General features: G+C 42.5%; 1 long non-coding RNA gene across 1 annotated transcript in view; it reads right to left on the reverse strand.

The window, feature by feature from the left end:
• LOC131382340 (uncharacterized) overlaps positions 1 to 22,338 on the reverse strand; it is an 83,188-nt gene that overhangs the window by 58,358 nt on the left and 2,492 nt on the right. The window contains exon 2 of the long non-coding RNA XR_009211743.1: positions 13,954 to 14,058. This is a non-coding gene — a long non-coding RNA (uncharacterized LOC131382340). The remainder of the gene's footprint in view (positions 1 to 13,953; positions 14,059 to 22,338) is intronic.

Raw genomic sequence — 22,338 nt, forward strand, 5'->3', positions numbered from 1 at the left:
AGATAGATATTTTGATTTTGAAAAAGAAAAATGCTTTGAGAAGCCGTGGCATGATCTGAGTAAACACAGCGTGTCCCAAGGTGAGCACTTTGAGAGGGTTCACGTCCAATCTCATGGGGTGGGGTGGGCAAAGTACTGATCAGGGAACATAAAACCCAAAATCTGGTCCTCACAGACAACAGACTGAATGTAAATCCTCGAATAACTCATAAGCCCCATGAGCCTCACTTTCCACATCCATAAAGTCGGGTACTAATGTTTGCCTCACAGCCAGGTTCTAAGGAATAAATGAAATTTCTGGACACATAAGGAAATGCTATATACGCAGGTTGCTGCTATATATTGTCAAAGATTATTTTTCAAATAAATTCAGCAAATACATACGGGGCACCTGTGATATGCCAGGCACTGTTCTAGGTGCTAGGGAATAAACCCCAGATGGGAGAGTTGGGAGTGCTGCTCATCTAGAATTTGCAATCTGGCAGGCACAGCCAACCTTAAAGTGGGGATTTGTATTAGGCCCTTCTTGCACTGCTATAAAGAAATGCCTGAGGCTGGGTAGTTAATAAACAGAAGAAGTTTAATTGGCTCATGGTTTTGCAAGCTGCACAGGAAGCATAGCGGCATCTGTTTCTGGAGAGGCATCAGGACGCTTCCAGTCACGGCAAAAGATGAACAGAGAGCAGGCACATCACATGGTGAGAACAGGAGCAAGAGAGAGAGAGACTAGGACATGTGGAGCGGGAGACACTACATGCTTTTTTTAATTTTAATTTTTATTTTTTGAGGCAGAGACTTGCTCTGTCACCCAGGCTGGAGTGCAGTGGCATAATCTCGGCTCATTGTAACCTCTGCCTCCTGGGTTCAATCAATTCTCCTGCCTCAGCCTCCTGAGTAGCTGGGACTATAGGCGTGTGCCACCATGCCCGGCTAATTTTTTGTATTTTTAGTAGAGACAGCATTTCACCGTGTTAGCCAAGATGGTCTCGATCTCCTGACCCCGTGATCTGCCTGCCTCGGCCTCCCAAAATACTGGGATTACAGGCGTGAGCCACCGTGCCCAGCCTAAACCACTAGATCTTGTGTGAACTCAGAGTAAGAGATGGCTCGCTTATCACCAAGGGGACGACCCAAGCCATTCTTGAGGATCCATGCCCATGACCCAATCACCTCCCACTAGGCCCCACATCCAACAGTGGAGACTACAATTCAATTTGAGATTTGAGCAGAGACAAGTCCAAACTATCTCAGGATTCAAATGGGATAATTGTCAGGAGCAAAGAAGTGCAAGATGCTGAGGGTGCTTATAGGGACAGGAACCAACCCCACTGGAACTGGTCAAGATGCCCCGTCTAAGGAGAGTAGAGTTTAACTGAAACCTGCAGGGGGAAGAGGGTTTGTCCAGTAAAAGGAAGAGGGCATTTTAAGGATCAGGAATTAAGAGAGAGCTTTGCATGTTAAATGAACTTTTAAAAGTCCAGTGTGTGTGGGGTGTGTGTGTGTGTGTGTGTGTGTGTGTGTGAGAGAGAGAGAGACAGAGAGAGTGTTGTAGCTGTGTGTGTTGTGAGTGTGTGCAGGCTGTAGGTTTATGTGTCTGTTAATAGGTTGCATGTATGTTGAGGTTATGTGGGAGGGGATGTGAGTTGTGTGTTATGTTGCCATTGTGTTTGTGTGTTGTGTGTGGTGTGGGTTATGTGCCTTGTAGGTCACATGCATGTGGGCGTATGGCTTCATATTCTGGGTTATGTGGGCGAGTTTTAGGTTGTGGGGAGTTGTGTATGGAGTGCGGTTATATGGGGGTGGTGTGTTATGCTTATGTTGCAGGTTGTATGTGTGTATGCTGTAGGTTGCATGCGTGTAAGTATGAATTTTAGGTTATGTGGGAGGGGTTCTGTGTGTGTATGGGCTATGGGTTGTATGGATGTGTGTGTTGTGGGTTGTATGTGTGTAATTCTGTGGCAGATTGTATGTTGTTAGTGGCTCTCATTTGGTGTGTATTTTGGGTTCTGTGGTGGGGCTATAGGGTGTCAGGAGTTGTGGGTATTTGTTGTGCATCAGTGTGGATTATGGAGTTTGCAAGTTGTATATGTGGGTAGTGGGGTGTGAAAGGGGGGTGTGTGTGTGTATATGTGGGTGATAAGGCTAAAGGGGTAGGCTGAGTCAGACTCCAGATGATACAGCAGACACTGTTGGTTCCCCTTCTTCGATGAAAGATGCCCAACTTCCAAATGCCAGAACCTGCTCTGCTTTGCCTGGGGGCTTTTTCTGGGTCTGGGTCCCACCTTGTCCCCACTCTCAGCAGTGCCAGCGAATTCACGCTGCCCACCCCCAGAATCCTCCAATCAATAGCTGAGCAGGGGTGGGTGGATAAATACCCCAGCTCCCTCATCCCTCGGGGGAGACAATGCTGACATGTGTGTTCTGTGCCACTCTTCAGCCTTGCCTGGCAGGATTTAGCTCTAGATGCACACAGTGGTCCCTCGCTTGATAGTGACTCTTTACTGGTTCTTTTCCTTCCTGTTCCACTTTCACACCCCTATCTGGGTGTTTCCTGAGCCCTTCCTCAAAAAAAAAAGACCTGGTCTCACATCCATTACACCTCATTGGTCTACTAGGCCAACCCAAGCTGAGACAGCCTTGTAAGCCATCCTGGACTTCACTCTGAGGGCAGTGGGCAGCCATGAGAGCTATTGACAGGGGCATCCCATAATCCATTGTTTTAAAAAATTAAATGAATAAAACATAAGGTTCCAGCAACTTTCTATCATCCACAATTCATGCCTTGGAAAAGGGTGCCTGTATTGTCCATGCACAAAAGCCCCCCAGTCAAGGAAGGCTATTTGCCCCTCTGCTAGGCCAAGGTGGTCCCACCCTCCAGCAGGTCCTTGAGATTCCAGAGCATTCAGATGACTCATCTGAGGCCACACAGCTAAGGAGCCATCAAGCCCAGAGTGCAGTCCCAGCCACCTGCACACCTGTATCTCAGCTCCATTCTCACCAGGATGCTTCTGCAGTAAAACCTTCAAAGTCATTTTATCCAAACCAGTTAAGATCAGGACCCTGGGCCAACTCAAAACCTATCAGTCACAACTGCCGTTTCGAGAGGACACTGTCACTTTCACTTAGCCTCCACTGGGAAAATGAGGACCAAAGCCATGTCCCTCCCTGGGACAGGAGCCAGGGGCCTGTTTCTTATGCAAGTCAGGCAGCTGCTCGCGGGCCTACTTGAAAGGAGAGGATCTGGGCAGTTGTAAGTGTCCGATCCTGCCTGGCATAGCTCTCCTGGGGAGCATTGTCCCTGTCATGCGGGTGAAGCCCGCCGAGGTCATCAGTCTCTAAGCGTGACAGACAGACAGTGCAGCCCAGCTGGCTGGTGCTCCTTTGAAATTTTTCTGTGTCAGGCTCATCCTTCAGTGTGGATGAAAAAGGGCAGAGCTGGAGCCTCGGCAGGGCTGGGAAGAGGGTATCAGAATGGCATGCGCACACGCGGAAAGAAAAGGAAATTGACTAGGAGATGAGTGGCCCCTGGTCCGACGGGATGGACAGGAACACCCCGCTCCATGCTGTGGGGGCTGTCAGCCCCGCCAAGACACCTGCTTCCCGGTGGTCCCAGGAGGACAGGCATTGCCAAAAAACAGAGTGTGGTGCCACCACACCCAAGTTAAACTTTGGACATCCCCCGGGGAACCTGTGGGATCATCAGCTCAGGAGTTCCAAGATCAGCCAGACCAGCCTCGATACACCTGCGAACCATGGGAGGACTTGCACCTCCTCTTTCGGAAGGAAACATCCCAGACTAAAAAGGCTCCTACCACTGATCCTGAGGAAAGACCCCTTCCTCCTTAAAAAAGATAAGTGAAAGCAGCGCACTAACCATACTCTTTGTGATAGGACTATATACTCTAGCTCCTGCCAGAACGAAAATCCTATCACATCAACCTTCTTTCTATCTTCCTTCCTTTTGACGGTAATTTACTCCTACCTCTAACTCAGACTAGATAAAATGATCTCGTTTTCCAGAGCACCCTCTTTACCTTCCTGTTTGCTCCTTGCCTATGTATCCCTCCTGCTTCCTTGGATACCTCATACAATCACCGCTCCCCTTTCACTAGCTCCTAATTACCTCTACAAGACTCTCAACTTAACTCACACTCTGTTAAACCAGTCCAATCCTTCCCTGGCAAATGACTGTTGGCTGTGTAGCTCTCTATCAACCTCTGCCTACGTTGCCACTCCCATTCCCACAAAAAACTGGGTCTTTACCAACTTGACCTACGACCCTCGTTATGAAGGAAAAGACCCTTTCCAACTTCTAAATATGCAATCATTAGCCGACTTCCCCATATCTGATAGGACCAAGAATACCCTAACAGGACGTGCAACCCAACTTTGACATTCTTACTTTTCCAACCTCACCTATTACACAAGAAATGAAAAGCCCATACATGACCCTGTAACCACCAATACTATCTTAACTTTCCAAGCCCCTTTATGCATCCAACGCAATCTGTTATCAGGCCTGCCTCTGGGGCACCTACCACCGCATCCCATTTTAGAGATTAGGAAACTGAAAGAGGTTCCATAACATTCACAAGATCTAGCACTCACAGAGGGTGGCAAAAGTTGCAACCCAGGCAGATCTGATTCCAGAGCCCGACCTTTGAGCCCTTCCAATTTCTCCCCTATTTATAAGGGAAACAGAAAGCCCACTTTTCCCAGGAAGAGCACTTCTGTGTCATCAGGCATAGGTCATGTTCATTGTCCATGTATGATGTCTTTTAAGGACATAAAGCTATAGTGTCATTGGTAGTGTATTTGATAGCTCTGGCTTGAAAATCCCGTAAATCAAAATCATGATGCTGTACAGCAGTGGTTCTCAAAGCGTGGTCCACGGACCTCAGCATCAACAGTACCTGGGAAGGTGTGAGAAATGCAAATCCTGGGTCCCAGCCCAGGCCTACTGAGTCAGAAACTCTGGGAGTAGAGCCCAGAGATCTGTGTCTCCCCAAGTCTTCCTGGTGACACTGATGGACACTATAGTTTGAGCACCACTGCCATAGTAGGGTACATATTTTCACTCTCCAGTAACTACAGGTTGTGAAGGAAATTGTAAATAAATAAATAATAAATTGTTACTGCTTTATTTCCAGGTGGGGTTGGTAGGAAATAGGGACGGTGGCCATGTTCATTGAGGGTTAACAAGTTCATTCATTCATTCACTCGACATTTATTTCTTAGGAACTATATGACAGGCACTATCCGGGAAATAATAAAATGTAGTTAAAAAGACACAGATGTGCATGGTTCCTACTTTTATAATCTAACAGTTCAGTAAGGGGCAGGGGAAGTCATGTAACAAAAATGACACAATTATTAAATTGTGTTTGTAGCAAGGGCTATGAATGAGGGAAGGCATGAATCTGGAAAGCAGAATGGGAGCCCCTGATCGAATCTTGGAAAACCTCTCAAAGGAAATGACACTGGAGTCAAGATACTGGCCAGTGAAGCCAGTCGGGGGCCAGCGGAGGCAATGATCATGATGGGGAGAGGGAGTGAGCCCTCTAGCAGAGGAGGCAGCCTGCACAAAGGCTCCCAGCGCAGCACAGGGTGCCCTGGGGGAGGGAGGGGCTCTGCGGGTGATCTCAGGTGCGCCCCCAGTTTCTACGTGAATCCCTCCACTTCCAGTTCGCTCGCCTTGTAATGGGCAAAGTCAGAACCTCCACTCACAGGGTCCCACGTGATTTCAGCTACTCACAGAGGACCCTTTTCCCACCTAAGGCTCCAGACACAAGTTCAGCTTCCTCGCTGCACTCTTAAGCCAGCAGGTGGAGAGTTTTGAGTTCCCGTTTCCCTGGGGGGTAAGTTCCATGTGAAGCCGGGAGCTATGCATACACAAAACACGCCTGGGACTGCTGACTGCAACTCCTGTTCGTCACCGTAGCTTTTCATTTCCTCTTTCTTTCTGCTGCTTGAAGCTCTCCCTTCTTTTTTCCAAGCTCAGCTACACTTCTTTTACTTGTTATATTTTACCCAACACTTCTTTGTAATTAAAGGGAAGCAGTGAGAATTAATTTGCCACATCAGCTTACTTCATTGTATTGATTTTTTAAATCCCCCCCATCCCAAACCAAATCAGGTACCATTGCAGTGCACTTCCAGAGTATCTTGTGCCTCCCATCGAAACCTGAACCACACAGGATTGTAATCTGTGCTTTAAGCATCTCCTGTCTGCACCCCCACCCCCCACCCCGCCAAGCTGCAAATTCCACACAGGTATGAACCTTCTGGCTTTTGCTCATCCATATTCCCAGCACCTAACCCAGTGCATAGCACATTGATAGGTGCTAATTAAATATTTTTGAATGGACAAATGAGTTCATTGTTAACCTTCACACAATTCTGTAAGGTAGACTGCCACCTTGTTTCCCTTTTTGAAGATGAGAAAACGGAGGCTTGGTGTGTTTAGCAGATCTCTGAAGGTCAAACATCAAGTTGCAGATCTTAGATTCAAAATCTGGGCTGCTACATCCCAAAGATCACTCTCTTCTCCATCCATCACACTGTCTCTTCAACAGCCCTTAAACTCCAGAAGGCCTAGGTGTGTAGGTGAGTGCGAATAGACAAAATAGGACTGGTTGTTTCTGCCCTGAGTCGAGACACTGTTTGTATGATTGGAAATGAAGGGTGGGAGCCTTGGGACATGGAAGGAAGACTGGGCTAGTGACAGAATGGGGTGAATGCAGACATCCCTGCACAGTGGCAACAGAGAGGAGATGCTCTTATCCCAGTAAAATTTAATCCCTCATAAAAACAGCACCATATTTGGTAGATTGCATCCCTCCTGTAATGCAAACAGCAGCAGGATTTTCCAGATGAAAAGTCAGCTTAGACTGGTGCACACTTGCCCTCGGGGCTGATTCCTGAACAGAGCTCTGGAGCATGCAAAGACGGCCTCTTGGGGACCAAACTGTCACCAGGAAAATCACAAGAAGAGAGGCCAACAATTCTCTGTGACTCTCAATCCAGGAGCTCCAACTTAACTTTGTATGACATTCAGAATTCTGAAACCTTAGCAAATTTGAAATTATGATTATTACCTCAGCAACATAACAGTTGAGTGAAGAAAAGCAGGGTATAAATTGCATTTCACGATGATTTCCACCTTGGTCAAAAAAAAAATAAAAATATACGCAGCATGAAAAAGCCCCAAAATTAAAGGCAATACATGAAAAGTTTCAGGAGTAGAACTCAGAGTATTTTTTTCTCTCATTTTCTATATTGCCCTAATTTTCATTAACGAAACTACCTCTCATAAATAAAACAAAATTCCATTTTAAAGGAATATAATGATGCTCAGTACATACTTGTTATATGGCCAGTTCATTCTATTTTACATAAGCCAGGATAGTGCATATTATCAGCCTCATTTTACAGGCGAGGACATTAGGTTCAAACAGACTGAGTAGCTTGACCAAGCTGTAGCTCCTAAGTGCAAAGCCAAGGTTTAAAAATAAATTTTGACCTACTCTAAAGCAGCACTTTCCAACTTTGCATGTTAGAATCATGAGAAGCTTTTTAAATCCTGATGTCCAGGCCATGCCCCAAACCAATTAAATTTGAATCCTTGAGTGTGGGACTCAGGCATCAGTATTTCTTAAATGTTCTCAGCAATTATAAGGTGTAGCCAAGATTGAGAACTAATGCTCACAAGCCTATGTGCTTAAACACAGTGCCATATTGCTTCTCTGTATACAGAAATCTATTCTTTGTCATTTGTTGGGAATACAGATAATTATTATTGAAAAATCTCAATACCATCAAATATTGCCTAAGAACCCTGTTGATTTCTGAGCCTTGTCCACATGCCCAGATCAATTCATGGAAAGAGGGTAGCCACCCTACAGAAGAATAGTTCAACAATCAGAGCAAGGAAAAGAATAATGATGCCAAGAATAGATTTCTGAAGGCTGAACCCATTCAGAAAGGTTTCCTGAGAAATCCAAAATCTGAACAGACCAATAACAAGTAACAGGATCAAAGCCTTCATAAAAAGTCCCCCGATATAGAAAAGCCTGGGTCTGATGGCTTAACTGCTGAATTCTATCAAACATTTAAAGAACTAATACCAATCCTGATCCCACAAACAGACAAAGACACATCAAACAAGAAAAGTGCAGGCCAATATCTCTGATAAATATTGATGCAAAAATTCTCAACAAAATACTATTAAACTAAATTAAACAATACCTTAGAAAGATCATGCATCATGATCAAGTGGGATTTATCCCTGGGAGGCAAGGATGGTTCAACAAATGCAAATCAATCAATGTGATACATCATATCAACAGAATGAAGGATAAAAACCATATGATCATTTCAATTGATGCTGAAAAGCATTTGATAAAACTCAACATCCTTCATAATTAAAAACCTTCAAAAAACTGAGAATAGAAGAAATATATCCCAACATAATAAAAGCTATATATGACAGACCCACAGCTAGTATTATACTGAACGTGGAAGAACATAAAGCCTTTTCTATAAGATCTGGAGCATGACAAGGATGTCTACTATCACCACTATTATTTAATACAGTACTGGAAGTCCTAGCTAGAGCAATCAGACAAGGGAAGGATATAAAGGACATTCAAAGTGGAAAGGAAGAAGTCAAACTATCCTTGTTTGCAGATGATATGATCTTATATTTGAAAAAGCTCAAGACTGTACAAAAAATCTATCAGAACTGATAGATAAACAGATTCAGTAACATTGCAGGATACAAAACCAACAAACAAAAATCAGTAGCATTTCTATATGCCAATAGTGAACAATGTAAAAAATAAATTTAAAAAAGTAATCCCATTTACAATAGATACACAAAAAATTAAATACCAGGAATTGACTTAACCAAAGAATTGAAAGAGATCTATAATAAAAACTATAAAACACTGATGAAAGAAATTGTAGAGTACACCAAAAAATGAAAACATATCCCATGTTCATGGATTGGAAGAATTAATATTGCTAACATATTTATACTACCCAAAGCAATCTACAGATTCAATGCAATCTTTATCAGAGTACCAACAATATTCTTCAGAAAAATAGAAAAAGCTATGCTAAAATTTACATAGAACCACAAGAGACCCAGAATAGCCAAAGTTATCCTAAGCAAAAACAAACAAACAAACAACAATAACAACAACAAAAACAACTGGGGAAATCACATTATCTGACTTCAAATTTTACTACAGAGCTACAGCAACCAAAATAGTATGGTACTGGCACAAAAACAGACACATAGACCAATGGAACAGAATAGAGAACCCAGAAACAAATCCACACCTACAGTGAACTGATTTTTTTACACAGGTGTCAATAACGTACACCGGCGAAAAGACAGTCTCTTCAATAAACAGTGCTGGGAAAACTGGATATCCATATGCAAGGGAATGAAACTAGATCCCTATCTCTTGCCACATAGAAAAATCAAATCAAATTGGATTAAAGATTTAAATCTAAGACCTCAAACTATGAAACTACTACAAGAAAACTTTGGGAAAAATCTTCAGGACATTGGTCTGGGAAAAAATTTCTCGAGAAATACCCCACAAGCACAGGCAATCAAAGCAAAAACAGACAAATGGAACCATATCAAGTTAAAACGCTTCTGCACAGCGAAGGATACAATCAACAAAGTGAAAGACAACTCACAGAATGGGAAAAAGTATTTGGAAACTACCCATCTGACAAGGGATTAATAACCAGAATATATAAGGAGCTCAAACAACTCTACAGGAAAAAAATCTAGTAATCTGATCCAAAAAAATGAGCAAAAGATTTGAATACTTGTTTCTCGAAAGAAGACCTGAAAATGGCAAACAAGCATATGAAAACATGCTCAATATCATTAATCATCAGAGAAATGAAAATCAAAATTACAATGACATATTATCTTATCCCAATCAAAATGACTTATATCCACAAGACAGGTAATAACAAATGCTGGTGAGGATGTGGAGAAAAGAGAACCATCGTACTACACTGTTTGTGGGAATGTAAATTTGTACAAGCACTATGGAGAACAGCTTGGAGGTCTCTCAAAAAACTAAAAATTGAGCTACCATATGATCCAGCAATCCCACTACTGGGTATATACCCAAAAGAAAGGAAATCAGTATATCAAAGAGATATCTGCACTCCTGTGTTTGTTGCAGCACTGTTTACAATAGCCAGATTTGGAAGCAACCTGAGGGTCTATCAGCAGATAACTGGATACAGAAAGTGTGGTACATACATACAATGGAATACTATGCCACCATAAAAAGAATGAGATCCAGTCATTTGCTACAACATGGATGGAACAGAAGATCATTATGTTAAGTGAAATAAACCAGGCACAGAAAGACAAACATCACATGTTCTCATTTATTTGTGGGATCTAAAAATGAAAACAATTAAACTCATGGACATAGAGAGTAGAAGCATAGTTATCAGAGGCTGGGAAGGGTATTGAGGGTCTAGGGGGGAAGTGGGGATGGTTAATGGGTACAAAAAGAAATAACTAGAAAGAATGAATAAGACCTACTATTTGATAACACACTAGGGTGACTATAGTCAACAATAACTTAATTGTACATTATAAAATAACTTAAAGAGTATAATTGGGTTGTTTGTAACTCAAAGGATAAGTGCTTGAGGGGATACATACCCCATTCTCCATGAGGTGCTTATTTCACATTGCATGCCTGCATCAAAACATCTCATGTACTCCATAAATATATATATACCCACTATGTGTTCACAATAATTAAAAATTTTAAAAATTTAAGAAAATAAATAGAAAGGTTTTCTGGTTGACCAGTTCCTACAAAGACAGGAAGAACTTAAGTAAAAAAGAGAGTAAGTGACTGTGGAGAAGTTTCAATAAACCAAGTCCAGAGTGAATTCAAATCAACTGCACCCACTGGTGATACAGTACCAGGAAGCAGCAGAGGATGAGCTGCTTATTTACACAACTCAACAAGAAGGCGCAGAAGAAGAAACGGAGATCCCTGGAAGGACAAGAGGAACAGATCTGAGACTGGTTCACAGGTAAGAGGTTGAAGCTAATACATACACGGATCAAGATAGAGGTTAGAGCACCAGGTTAGGGAAGAACAAACACTAAGCTAGCTCAAATAATGACTCCCAGCATTAAGGTCAACAGAAAACATTTCTAGAACCCTCGCTATACATGAGTAATTTAGATTATTGTTCCTCTCTCCTTCTTACTGTAGGCAAGGTATACTTCCTAGTCCCATCAATTCGAGTTTTGGCCATGTGACTTTCTTTGGCCAGTGGGATAAAAGCAAATGTTGTTGTGAATGAAAGTTTGACATGTGCTGGTTTGCTTGGGCTTGCCCTCTTGAGCTTCTTCCTTTTGCTCTATAAAGAATAAGTGTTGGGTAGTGGCTGGTCCAAGAAACATGAGAGATATGTAGAACAAGCCTTCACCAATCCACAAGGTTAGAGGCAAGCCCAGCCTAGGTCAGCCAAACTATAGCCAACCTGCCGATACATGCACAGGAAATAGATAGTTATTGTGGTATGCCACTGAAATTCTGAGGATGTTTGTTACATGGTGCTATTGCAGCAAGAGCTGACTGAGACATGTGATTCTCTCCTTGCATCCACACCACAGTCCAGGTAAGTAAGCATTGTCACTATTTCCATTTTATAGAGGAGCAAACAGTCTTGGGGAGGTTAAATAACTTGCCCAAGAGTAGTAAGTGGCACAGCTGGGTTTCTAACTCAGATCTTCCTTTAAAGCCCAAGCTTAAAACCTATGCCACCTCCCTGAAACTTTATTATCAAGAGTGCTGAGGAATGCAACGGCAGACACTTTTCCAGGGCTTTTATCAGATACCGAGTCATAGTGAGAGCAGGTGGAATTTAAGAGCCAGAAAACAGAGGACACCAAGTGGTCACAGTGACATTGCTCTGAAGAATTTTCTCTCCATGAAATGGCACAGGAACACTGGGGTTACGTTTCAAATGGTCAAGATTTAAAGGGACTGGCATCTCCAAAGCTCTTACAAGCCATTCTGTCTTAACGGGCGCATAACACCTCTGGAGAGAATGATGCTGTGAGGGCTCAGCAAAATTGAGCACCCTGTAATACAGGGTTTCTCAGCCTTTACTCTAATGATATGTGGAGTTGAATAATTCTGTGTTTTGGCAGTATGTCCCTGTGCACTGTAGGATGTTTAAGAGTATCGCTGGGCCGGGCATCGTGGCTTATGCCTATAATCTGAGCATTTTGGGAGACCAAGGTGGGTGGATCACGAGGTCAGGAGTTTGAGACCAGCCTGGCCAATAGGGTGAAACCCCGTCTCTACTAAAAATACAAAAATTAGCTGGGCACGGTGGTGCGCACCTGTAGTCCCAACTGCTTGGGAAGCTGAGGCAGGAGAATTGCTTGAACCCAGGAGGCAGAGGTTGCAGTGAGCTGAGATCGTGCCACTGCACTCCAGCAAGTGTCCCCCTAAGGAGGGGGGTGAAAATTGTCCCCAGTTGAGAACTACAGCCTTAATATATAAAGCATATTTAAGAAAAGTGTCACTGAGAATATCATGCAACGTCTTGATTCCTAAGCCTGGCTACACATTAGAATGGTCGGAAGGGTTTTGGGAAATGCAAATCCCCAGACCTTGATTGGACTCACTGAATCAGAATCTCTGGAGGAGAGGCCTGGGACCCTGTGTTTTTAATAAACTTCCCAGGTGATTCTCTTTTAGCCAGCCCAGCCTCACACCAGGGACTATTATTTGCAAGCCATGGTATAGTCATTATAAGCATAGTCCCTGGAGCCAAACTGGCCCAGGCCTGGAGGCCAGCTCGAGTATTTATTAACATTATGGAAAAAATGTCATGTTTCCCAGCTGCATGGCACTTCTTGGACAATAGCTTTCCTATGTCAGGGACATTTCCCAATGATGAGTCCTGCCTGCCCAAAAGGGCAGCCCCAAAACTCACTCATCTAATTCTCTGAGAATCAGGTGTGCTTATGTGAAATATCAGTTCAGAAGCCCAACATGTGAGGAGGATGGCACTATGTAGTGCCCATCTGTCTGGCAATGGTGGCAATGGAGGCAGGCGGCTCTCAGGGCATCAGAACTGTGTTTAGAGTCAGTAACAAGAGATTGGTGCCCATGCCCAGAGGCAGCAAGAGTGGGATCTACAAAGACCAGCCCTGCAGTGGGGTTTCTGGCAAGGCCAACTTTAACCCTTTGAGAGAGTCTGCGTGCTCCCTTGTAGCACTGAATAAATTTCTTTCTGTTTAAACTAGCTTGAGTGGGTTCTGTTGTCTGCAACCAAGAAGAGCTAACTTCATCCCTGAGTCTTTTTTCCTCATTTGGAAAATGTGAAGCAATATCAGGAATATAACATAGCTTGGAGGGTAACACTGGACTGCGTAGGCTCAGATTCCACCTCTGGCATTACACTGTTGCTTGAGGCAAGTTACATCAGCTTTCTAAATCTCAGTTTCCACAAAGTACAATGAAGACACCACAAACTTTATTAAGTGTCTTGAGGATCAAAATGGAGAGCTGAAATGGTGCTTTGCACATTTCAAACCCTTGAATATTAGGTATTGTTACTGTTGGAGTAGTGTTGAAGGCTTTTTACCGTCTATACACCACTAAAAGCCTTCACTCCAGGAAATCCAATCTCCTTCTTGATTTTTAGAAGTCAAGCCATTCCCTGACCACTGTGCTTTTGCCCTTGCAGGTCTCTTGCCTGAAATGTCCTCCATTTTACTTCCACCTATCCGTATCTTTCAAAACCTAGCTCACCTCTCTCCTTCGAGAAATCCATGCTATCATTTCCCCTCTTTGAACCTGCGCAGCGTCTGGCAATCCCATAGCTCGCCATAGATTTAGTACTTAATTATGCATTGCTGTATGTCACCTGTATTTCATCCTGGGTACGTCTCGTCTCCATGGCTAGACTGCAGACTTCTCAAAGACAGATTCCTTGCCTCTTATCCTTTGGGCACCCACACTGTGTTGGGCACTTAGGAAGAAAGGAAAGGAAAGCATGATATTGAACAGATGCCAAATCAATATCTCAGGTCACAGGAGCAGGGGCGGGTCAGCAATGAAGCTAGGAGTGGGTCTCCCTGGACCCCTGGTTTTCATGCAGCGGAATGACTACTCAACTATTTGGAAATTTGCATACAGATGACATTCTACAAAATGCAGGCGCCTGCGTTTTCACCACAGAGGCCAATTAAGTGCTCTACATTTTAAAAAGCAGACTGTTTGAGAAATGCCTCTGAGAACAATTAAGAGAACAAAACGTGGTAAATGAAACTGGAAGTTATCAAAAGCTATTGAAGGAAGTTGACAGAAACGGCAAGTGACCTCCACATGGGAGGCTACAGAGCCCAGTGGATCAGAAGCCAACGGCCACCAGCCCCCAGTCCCTACCCAGCCTCTCTCCAACGTGCATGCAGCACGACTTCTCCAAACAAAAGCGTTCTCAACTGTGAAGTAGCGATAATAATAGTTGCCTCATAGGGTAGTTGTTAAGATTGAATGTATTAATATATGTAAAGTAATTAAAACTGTGCTTAGCACTTAAGTACTGAATGACTGTTGGTTGCTATGATAATGATTATTAATAGAGTATTACATATGTTCCAAAATAGCGGGGACCTTTGCTGCCTTGTTTTCTCAGCACCCAGCATCTCCAGCACACAGGAGGGACTCAATCAATGCTTGTTGAATGATTGCATTAAATGGCAAGCTTAGCTGGTGACAAATTATGATCCGGATCAGCTTGCAGACCCACTGCCCAAGTGCCCTAGGCTGCTCTTTCCTTCCCACAGGCAGAGGCTCAGGAGCCCTTTTGTAAGTTTCTTTCAATCCTCAGCCAGCCCCTCCCAGCTCATCTGCTCAGTCCCTCGTGGCCAAGGGTCCATCCCCCCACGTCAGATCTAGTTCCAGCATCCTGTCCAGCTCCCTTTGAACTTGATGCTTTGAGCCATTCCTACAATGCCTGCTTCTACCTTCTGAAACTGGATTTTTCTTTCTTTGGCATTTGATAGCTGCTAGCCCACCCTACTGACTGGGCCTGCCTAGAACCCCAATCCTGATGCTCCCCAGTCTCCCATGGTCTGGGGTTCAAGCCCCTCTACATCCCAAGCCCTCCCTGGCTCCACACTGGGACTCTGGAATTTTACAAACTTGGGTTTAAATCCTGATATTCAGGGTATTTACTTAATCTCTCTGACCTCAGTTTTTTCACCTGAAAAGTGGGATAACAATACCCACTCATTGGCATAAAAATTAAATGCCTGTAGCATGCCTGCCACAGAGTCTTCCATCAAAGGCGATGATCCAATGCTAATTCCTTCTACAGTTGCTACTTCTACAATATGGTGGACTCTCTAGAGCCCCATAAAAACACAGGATGAGCCATTTGGCCAGCAAGGACCTGGTGATTGAAAGTGTGAGCATCAAGTCTATTTCTCTAAAAGAGAGCAGAACTTTGTAATAAAACTGAGTTGTGGTAGAAAGCAAGGAAAAGCCGCTTGCTGCAGCCTTAATGGGCAAGATAAAGGGCACATCTTCGGAGGCCAGGGGACAGGTTTATTAATAGGATTAAGGCCAGGGGGAGCTGCTGGAGAGTCAGGGTGGCTTATCAGCGTGAAATAGTATATACTCACAGATAAGATCACCCACAGAGCAGCCAAGAGGCCACTTCAGAAACAAACAAACAAAAAAAATGCAATGGGATCCTGGGATAGGATAGGAAAATCAGTGGTCCTCAAGTTCTGTACCACAATCTTCTAAGGGTGGTTACATCAGAATCACTGGCCGGGGATGAAGGACTGGGGGTTAAAATAGAGAATGTGGAACCAATCCCTAGAGTTTATAGTCCAGTAAGTCTAAGGTGGTGCCTGGGAATCCATTAGCAAGTTTTTTTTTAAGACAGCGTCTCGCTCTGTCATCCAGGCTGTAGTGCAATGGCACAATCATAGCTCACTGCAGCCTTGACCTCCCAGGCTCAAGCCATCCTCCTGCTTTAGTCCCCAAAGTAGTTGGGACTACAGGCACGCCACCAAGACTGGCTAATTTTTTTTAAGTAGAGATAGGGTCTTGCTATGTGGTCCAGGCTGGTCTCAAACTCCTGGGCTCAAGCAATCCTCTCACCTTGGCCTCCCAAAATGCTGGGATCACTGGCATGAACCACCACATCTGGCCCATTAGCTTTTTTTCTCTTTTCTTTTTTAAATCTTAGATGATGTTGCTGAAGAAGCAGCCAAGTTTTGGACTGTTTGAAGATTATTTTATAGTTAGTTTTGTAGCAATTCAGATATCTGGATGCATACATTCATTTGTTTAACAAGTATCTGTTATGTATTTATGACATTTTTGGTGAGCAAGAAATAAGAAAAGATGGTCATGTTCCTCGTCAAGTTTCCAGCTGGCTACTGGAGAGATCAGTCAAAGGTGCAACAATCAATCATTCATTCATTCAAAATTTAAGTGCCTCCTATATGCCGGGCTCTGTGCTATGGAAGCAGGATTTTGATTAGGCCTTTAAAAATGTGAAGCAACATGAAAAGGGAGAAAGTCTTATCTTTGATTTCAGCCTAACCAAGCGAAGCATCACTGTTTCCTTCTTCTTTTTTCTTTTTCAGAATTATGTCCTCTATTACTCCCTGACAGGGGAGAGGAGTGTTTCCTACAGTTCATAGAAAAGATTATGCATCCATGATTCCAGGCCCTAGACTTGGAAGAGAGGTCTGCATAACTGAGATACAGCTTGGTATGTTTTCCAGTGATACTGAGATAGAAAAGAGTGAGGAGAGTCGAAAGGAAAAAATAATAATAGCAGCAGTTGTAAAACCTAACATATTAAACACTTATTATGTACCAAGCACTGATCTCAGTGCTGAGTAAGAATAAACAAACAAGTAACTGAGTACTCTTACTAGAAAATAATTGTAAAGTAAGGTACAAGTTTGATATTTTTCTACACATGGAGTTTTAAATATGAAGCAGATACAAAGATATAGTAAATAGATCAAATTATTTAAAGTAACATGTTTAAACTTCCAAATAAAACTTAAACAGAATCAGTAGTGTTCAATCAGATCTGAGTTAATACTAAGTTACTCAGTCACTCCATTAAGATTCAACAAAATGGTTTTGTTAATCAGTGGTATCAAAAATTAAATTTTGGTTTTAACCTTAATCCTTGTTGTTAGCTCTCCTGGAATTTTTCTGAAATTTCATGAAAAGAATAAAAGAATGATTTCAGAAAAAAATAAATAAAAATAAACAAACAGAGCCCTTTCATTTTCTCCTGGAGGAAGTAGCAAAAACAGCAGCCCTATGGAGAGATAATTTCAGAACGGTATCAATGGCCTCCAAAATATCCCTGCCATTTGACTATATTCTTTGTTTTCAGAGAGTTCATCCTTTGGAACTAGCACCAAGGCTTCATGCAAAAAGCTGTGCAGCATTGGTTATAATGACCCAAAACCTGGAAGCAAACTGTGTTTCCAATAGTAGGGGCTGGCTTAAATGATCTCTCATACATACACGTAAAAGAAGAATGAGGACACTCTCTACTGACATAGAACCATTTCCAAGGTTAACCATTAAGTGAATAATGCAAGGTACAATTTTGAAATATACATTGTTATTAACTATAGTCACCATAGTGTGCAATAATAGATCACTAAAACGTATTCCTTCTGTACCCTTTGGCTAACATCTTCCTTTCCCCATCTACCACGTCCTCACCCTCTGATCACCACCACTGCTAAAAGTAGATTTTAAATGTTCTCACCACAAAGAAATGTTAAGTATGTGAGGGGATGGGTATGTTAATTGACCTTATTTAATTATTCCACAATGTATGCACACATATCGTAACATCCCATTGTACCCCATAAATATATATACTTATTGTTTGTCAATTGAAAATGTTTTTAAATGTAAGATACAGAAGAATGTGTGCTATCTTTTAAATTTTATGGCATATGGATGTATTAACTTTTTAAAATTTTAAAACCAATATGTCAAACTATTTATAGAGTAGAATCCAATGATCTATGTGGGAATAAGAAAGTTTGGGAAAGAATTTTTGGGAAATGTTCACTAGTTTTGTTTGGATAGAAGATCACTGGGTAATTCCTTCCTCCCATTTTACTCTATTTCTAAATTTAGATGTGTGGTACAATGAAATACTTTTATCATGAAAAAAAGACATTTTAAAATGAAAGAAATCCTGGATCCAGGCTAGGGGTTTGCTTAGATATTTAAAATCCTAGAACGCATATAAAAAGGGACTCGTGATCACAAAAGGACATCAAAGAATGACAAAAATGTCAAAGATGTGGTCAGGAAGGCATAAACCCTAGACTAATTTGCCAAAACCCAAAAAGCCAATGGGCTCTCGAAATCGAGGCTTAAAGCATCATCCAGAGGTTTGCTGTTTTAAGTATCTGGTTAAGACTTTGCTGCAATTAACAAGAACCCCAAATCAAACTGGGTTGAGCAAAAGAAGGAATTTATTGGCTTAAATAATCGAAAAGTTCAGGGGAAAGAAAAGACTGACTTTCGAATAGCTTGGTCCTGTTCGCTCATATTTTTTCTTTTCTTTTTTTTTTCTTAGAGATAGGATCTTGCTCTGTCACCCGGACTGGAGTCCAGAGGCATGAACATAGCTCACTGCAGCCTTGAACCGTGGGCTGAAGCAATCTTTTTACCCCAGCCTTCCAAGTAGCTGGGACTACAGACATGTGCTACCATGCCCAGCTAATTTTTTTTTTTTGGTCTACAGACAGGGTCTCACCATATTGCCCAGGCTGGTCTTGAACTCCTAGCCTCAAGCAATACTCCCATGTCAGCCTCCCAAAGTGTTGTGATCACAGGCATGAGCCAACGGGCCTAGCCCCACTTACTTCTTGACTTTTTTCCTCTTGACTCAGCTCTCTACCTGGGGCATCATATTGAGGCATTCTAAATATCAGGCCCTAGGTAGCGGCTCCTAGAAGGCCATGTTCACTGTAGCTTTTTTTTTTTAAGCAGTTCTAGAAGAAAAGAGCCAAAGGTGCCTCTTCCCTAGCAGAGGCAACAGTATCCACTGCATAGCAACTGAGCCACATGCTCATTTCTGAAACAATCCCTAGAGACCTGAGAATGCAATGCCCTGACTGGCAGGGTGGAACCAACACCATCGGAAGCGCACTATTCTAGAGAAAAAGCACGTATCAGGAAAAGAGACTGAGCATTTAGCAGCAAAACAACAGGCAGCAGAGAAAATAGCAGATTCATGTGTGCCCATCTCTTCAAGTAAAATAAGTAAATAAGCAAAATGAAAAAAAAAAAAACATACCATTAAGAAGAACTTGAAATCTGAAATAGATGGACAGTAAGTACAAGAACGTTGCTTTAAACGAGTTCAAATTTCCAGGCCACATGCACAAGTCTCAGAACCCGTGTTCACATCCATGGAGCTACCTCCAAAGACCTGAACTGTGACGCCTTTCAGAGAAACCAAACTGGAGAGAGGCCACTGGAGTCTCTCTTTTCACAAAGGGGATGGGTTGGAAGTTGACATCCAAGAACCAGACACAGGCATTGACTTCTGAGGAAACTTTTTTATTAATCAGTTTTATAACTGACAAATAAAAGTTGTGTATATTGTATTTATTGTGTGCAACATCATATTTTGAAATATATATACATTGTAAAATGGCAAATCAAGCTAATTAACATGCATGGCCTCACACATTACTCTCTTAGCAAATTTCAAGAATACATTATTGTTAACTATAGTCACCATGTTGAACCACAGATCTCTTGAACTCATTATCTGAGGAAATTACCGAACAAATTCTAAAAGAGCAGATTTATGAAGGCTTAGGGAAGACTGATCAATAAAACCTACTGTAAACTTAACAAGATCATACGGTACGAAAACACACTCCATAGGATTACGAGATTGGGAGCTCTAGAGAAGCACGATAAAACCCAATTTTAAAATAGCACAAAAATTAACTATTGGGTACTAAGCAGTAGAGCCCCAAACCTCAACATCAGAGAATATACCTAGGTAACAAGTCTGCACATATACCCACTGAATCTAAAAATATTTTTAAGGAAAAAAATATTTAAATAATCTGTTGGCCAGGTGAGATGGTTCATGCCTATAATCTCAGCACTTCAGAAGGCTGAGGGAAGATCACTGGAGACCAGGAATTCAATACAGCCTGGGCAACATGGTGAGACTCTGTCTCTACAAAAAATACAAAAATTAGCCAGATACAGTTGTGTACATCTGTAGTCCCAGCTACTTGGGAGGCTGAAGTGGGAGGATCATTTCAGCCCAGGAGGTCAAGGCTGCAGTGAGCCATGATCCCACCAATGCACTCCATCCTGAGTAAGACCTTGTCACTTAAAAAAAAGAAGAAAAAAAAGCATATGCTATTTTCAGAAAAGCATTTGAAAATTTGAAAACATCCATGTTTGTGTTCTGAGGATAAAGACAGGTAGAAGAAACACGGGTGTGAAATAGTAGCTGATTGGCTATCCATACCAACTAAATGCCATCATCATCATCATCATCATCATAGGTATCTGAAGGTTTTTACTACCTTACTTAGTCCTCTAAGGCTGAAGTGCTAGAAGGTAGATATTTATTAGTCCCCTTTTAGAGATTAAAGCACTGATCTCAAGAGGTGAAATAACTTGTCCAGCCAGCAAATAATGGAGCTGGCATCCTGACCCAGATCTGTCCAGCTGCAAAAATCCTTCCTCTCATGAGTTGTTAGCATTATTCCAAACAAAACACTGCCCTAAAAGTGTGAAAATGTCCTCAGTTCACCCCTTCTCTGCAGTAGGACCCTGACATTTAAAGGCACACCAAGAGGAGACAGCGCTCCCTGCAGGGCTGGAGGGTAATATCTGAGGTCTGGGAGGGACAAAATTCACAACCAAGGGTTACTCCCTCCCACCTGTGCCTGACATTTTTCTTTCTAAAAAATCTGCTCATTTCTGTTCTTCTTTCTTCTTCATCTTCCCCCTCTCCTTTTTCAATATTTTATTTCTTTATCTTATTTGGTGTTTTCATTGCCAAAGTAATTCATGCTTACTATAAAAGCGTCAAGCAATAGACAGGTGTATAGTTAAAAAGCAAGAGGTCCAAGCTCCAGGAAACTGCTGGGGACAGTCTGTTACCTATCCTTCCACAATGTTTACTGTGCACACATCAGTGAATCAGACTTAATACAATGTTACATGCTATATAGAAGTGCTGACATATACACCTAAGAAGCCAGCAGCCTTGGCTATAGTCTCTGGTGCATGCATGTGGCATGATTGTGCATGGTTCTCAGAAAACTTGTTGCTGCTCCTATCATTCCTTCCTCTACCAGTCCACAAATGTTTAACTGCCCACCATGTGCCAGATGCCATGCTCCGTGCTGACAACACATCTGTGAACCAGGTGGACATGGTGCCCTTCCTAGAAACAAAATCTAGGCTGCAAGAATGGTGGCTTTAACTCACTTCAGGAAACGCATTCACCAAGCACCTTCTCTGTGCCAGCTTTTGCAGGGGATGAGGAGATGTCACAGATATATCAGACATAGCACTGCTCTGAAATGCTCATGGAATAATAGAGGAGACAGGCTAGAAAATGAGGTCCATTATTTGTGATTTAAAATTAGGCCAGGCCCACTGTTCACAATAGCAAAGACTTGGAACCAACCAAAATACCCATCAATGACAGACTGGATAAAGAAAATGTGGCACATATACACCATGGAATACTATGTAGCCATAAAAAAGGATTAGTTCATGTCCTTTGCAGGGACATGGATGAAGCTGGAAACCATCATTCTCAGCAAACTATCACAAGGACAGAAAACTAAACACCACATGTTCTCACTCATAAGTGGGAGTTGAACAATGAGAACACATGGACACAGGGAGGGGAACATCACACACTGGGGCCTGTCAGGGGTTGGGGGGCTAGGGGAGGGATAGCATTAGGAGAAATACCTAATGTAAATGATCGGTTGATGGGTGCAGCAAACCACCATGGCACGTATATACCTATGTTACAAACCTGCATGTTCTGCACATGTACCCCAGAACTTAAAAGTATAATTTTTAAAATAAATAAATAAGGCTGGGTGTGGTGGCTCAAGCCTTTAATCCCAGCACTTTGGGAGGCCGAGGTGGGCGGCTCACCTGAGGTCAGGAGCTCGAGACCAGCCTGACCAACATGGAGAAACCCCATCTCTACTAAAAATACAAAAAATTACCC

The sequence above is a fragment of the Hylobates moloch genome, unplaced genomic scaffold (genome assembly GCF_009828535.3).
Source record: "Hylobates moloch isolate HMO894 unplaced genomic scaffold, HMol_V3 SCAFFOLD_23, whole genome shotgun sequence".
Classification (NCBI taxonomy): domain Eukaryota; kingdom Metazoa; phylum Chordata; class Mammalia; order Primates; family Hylobatidae; genus Hylobates; species Hylobates moloch.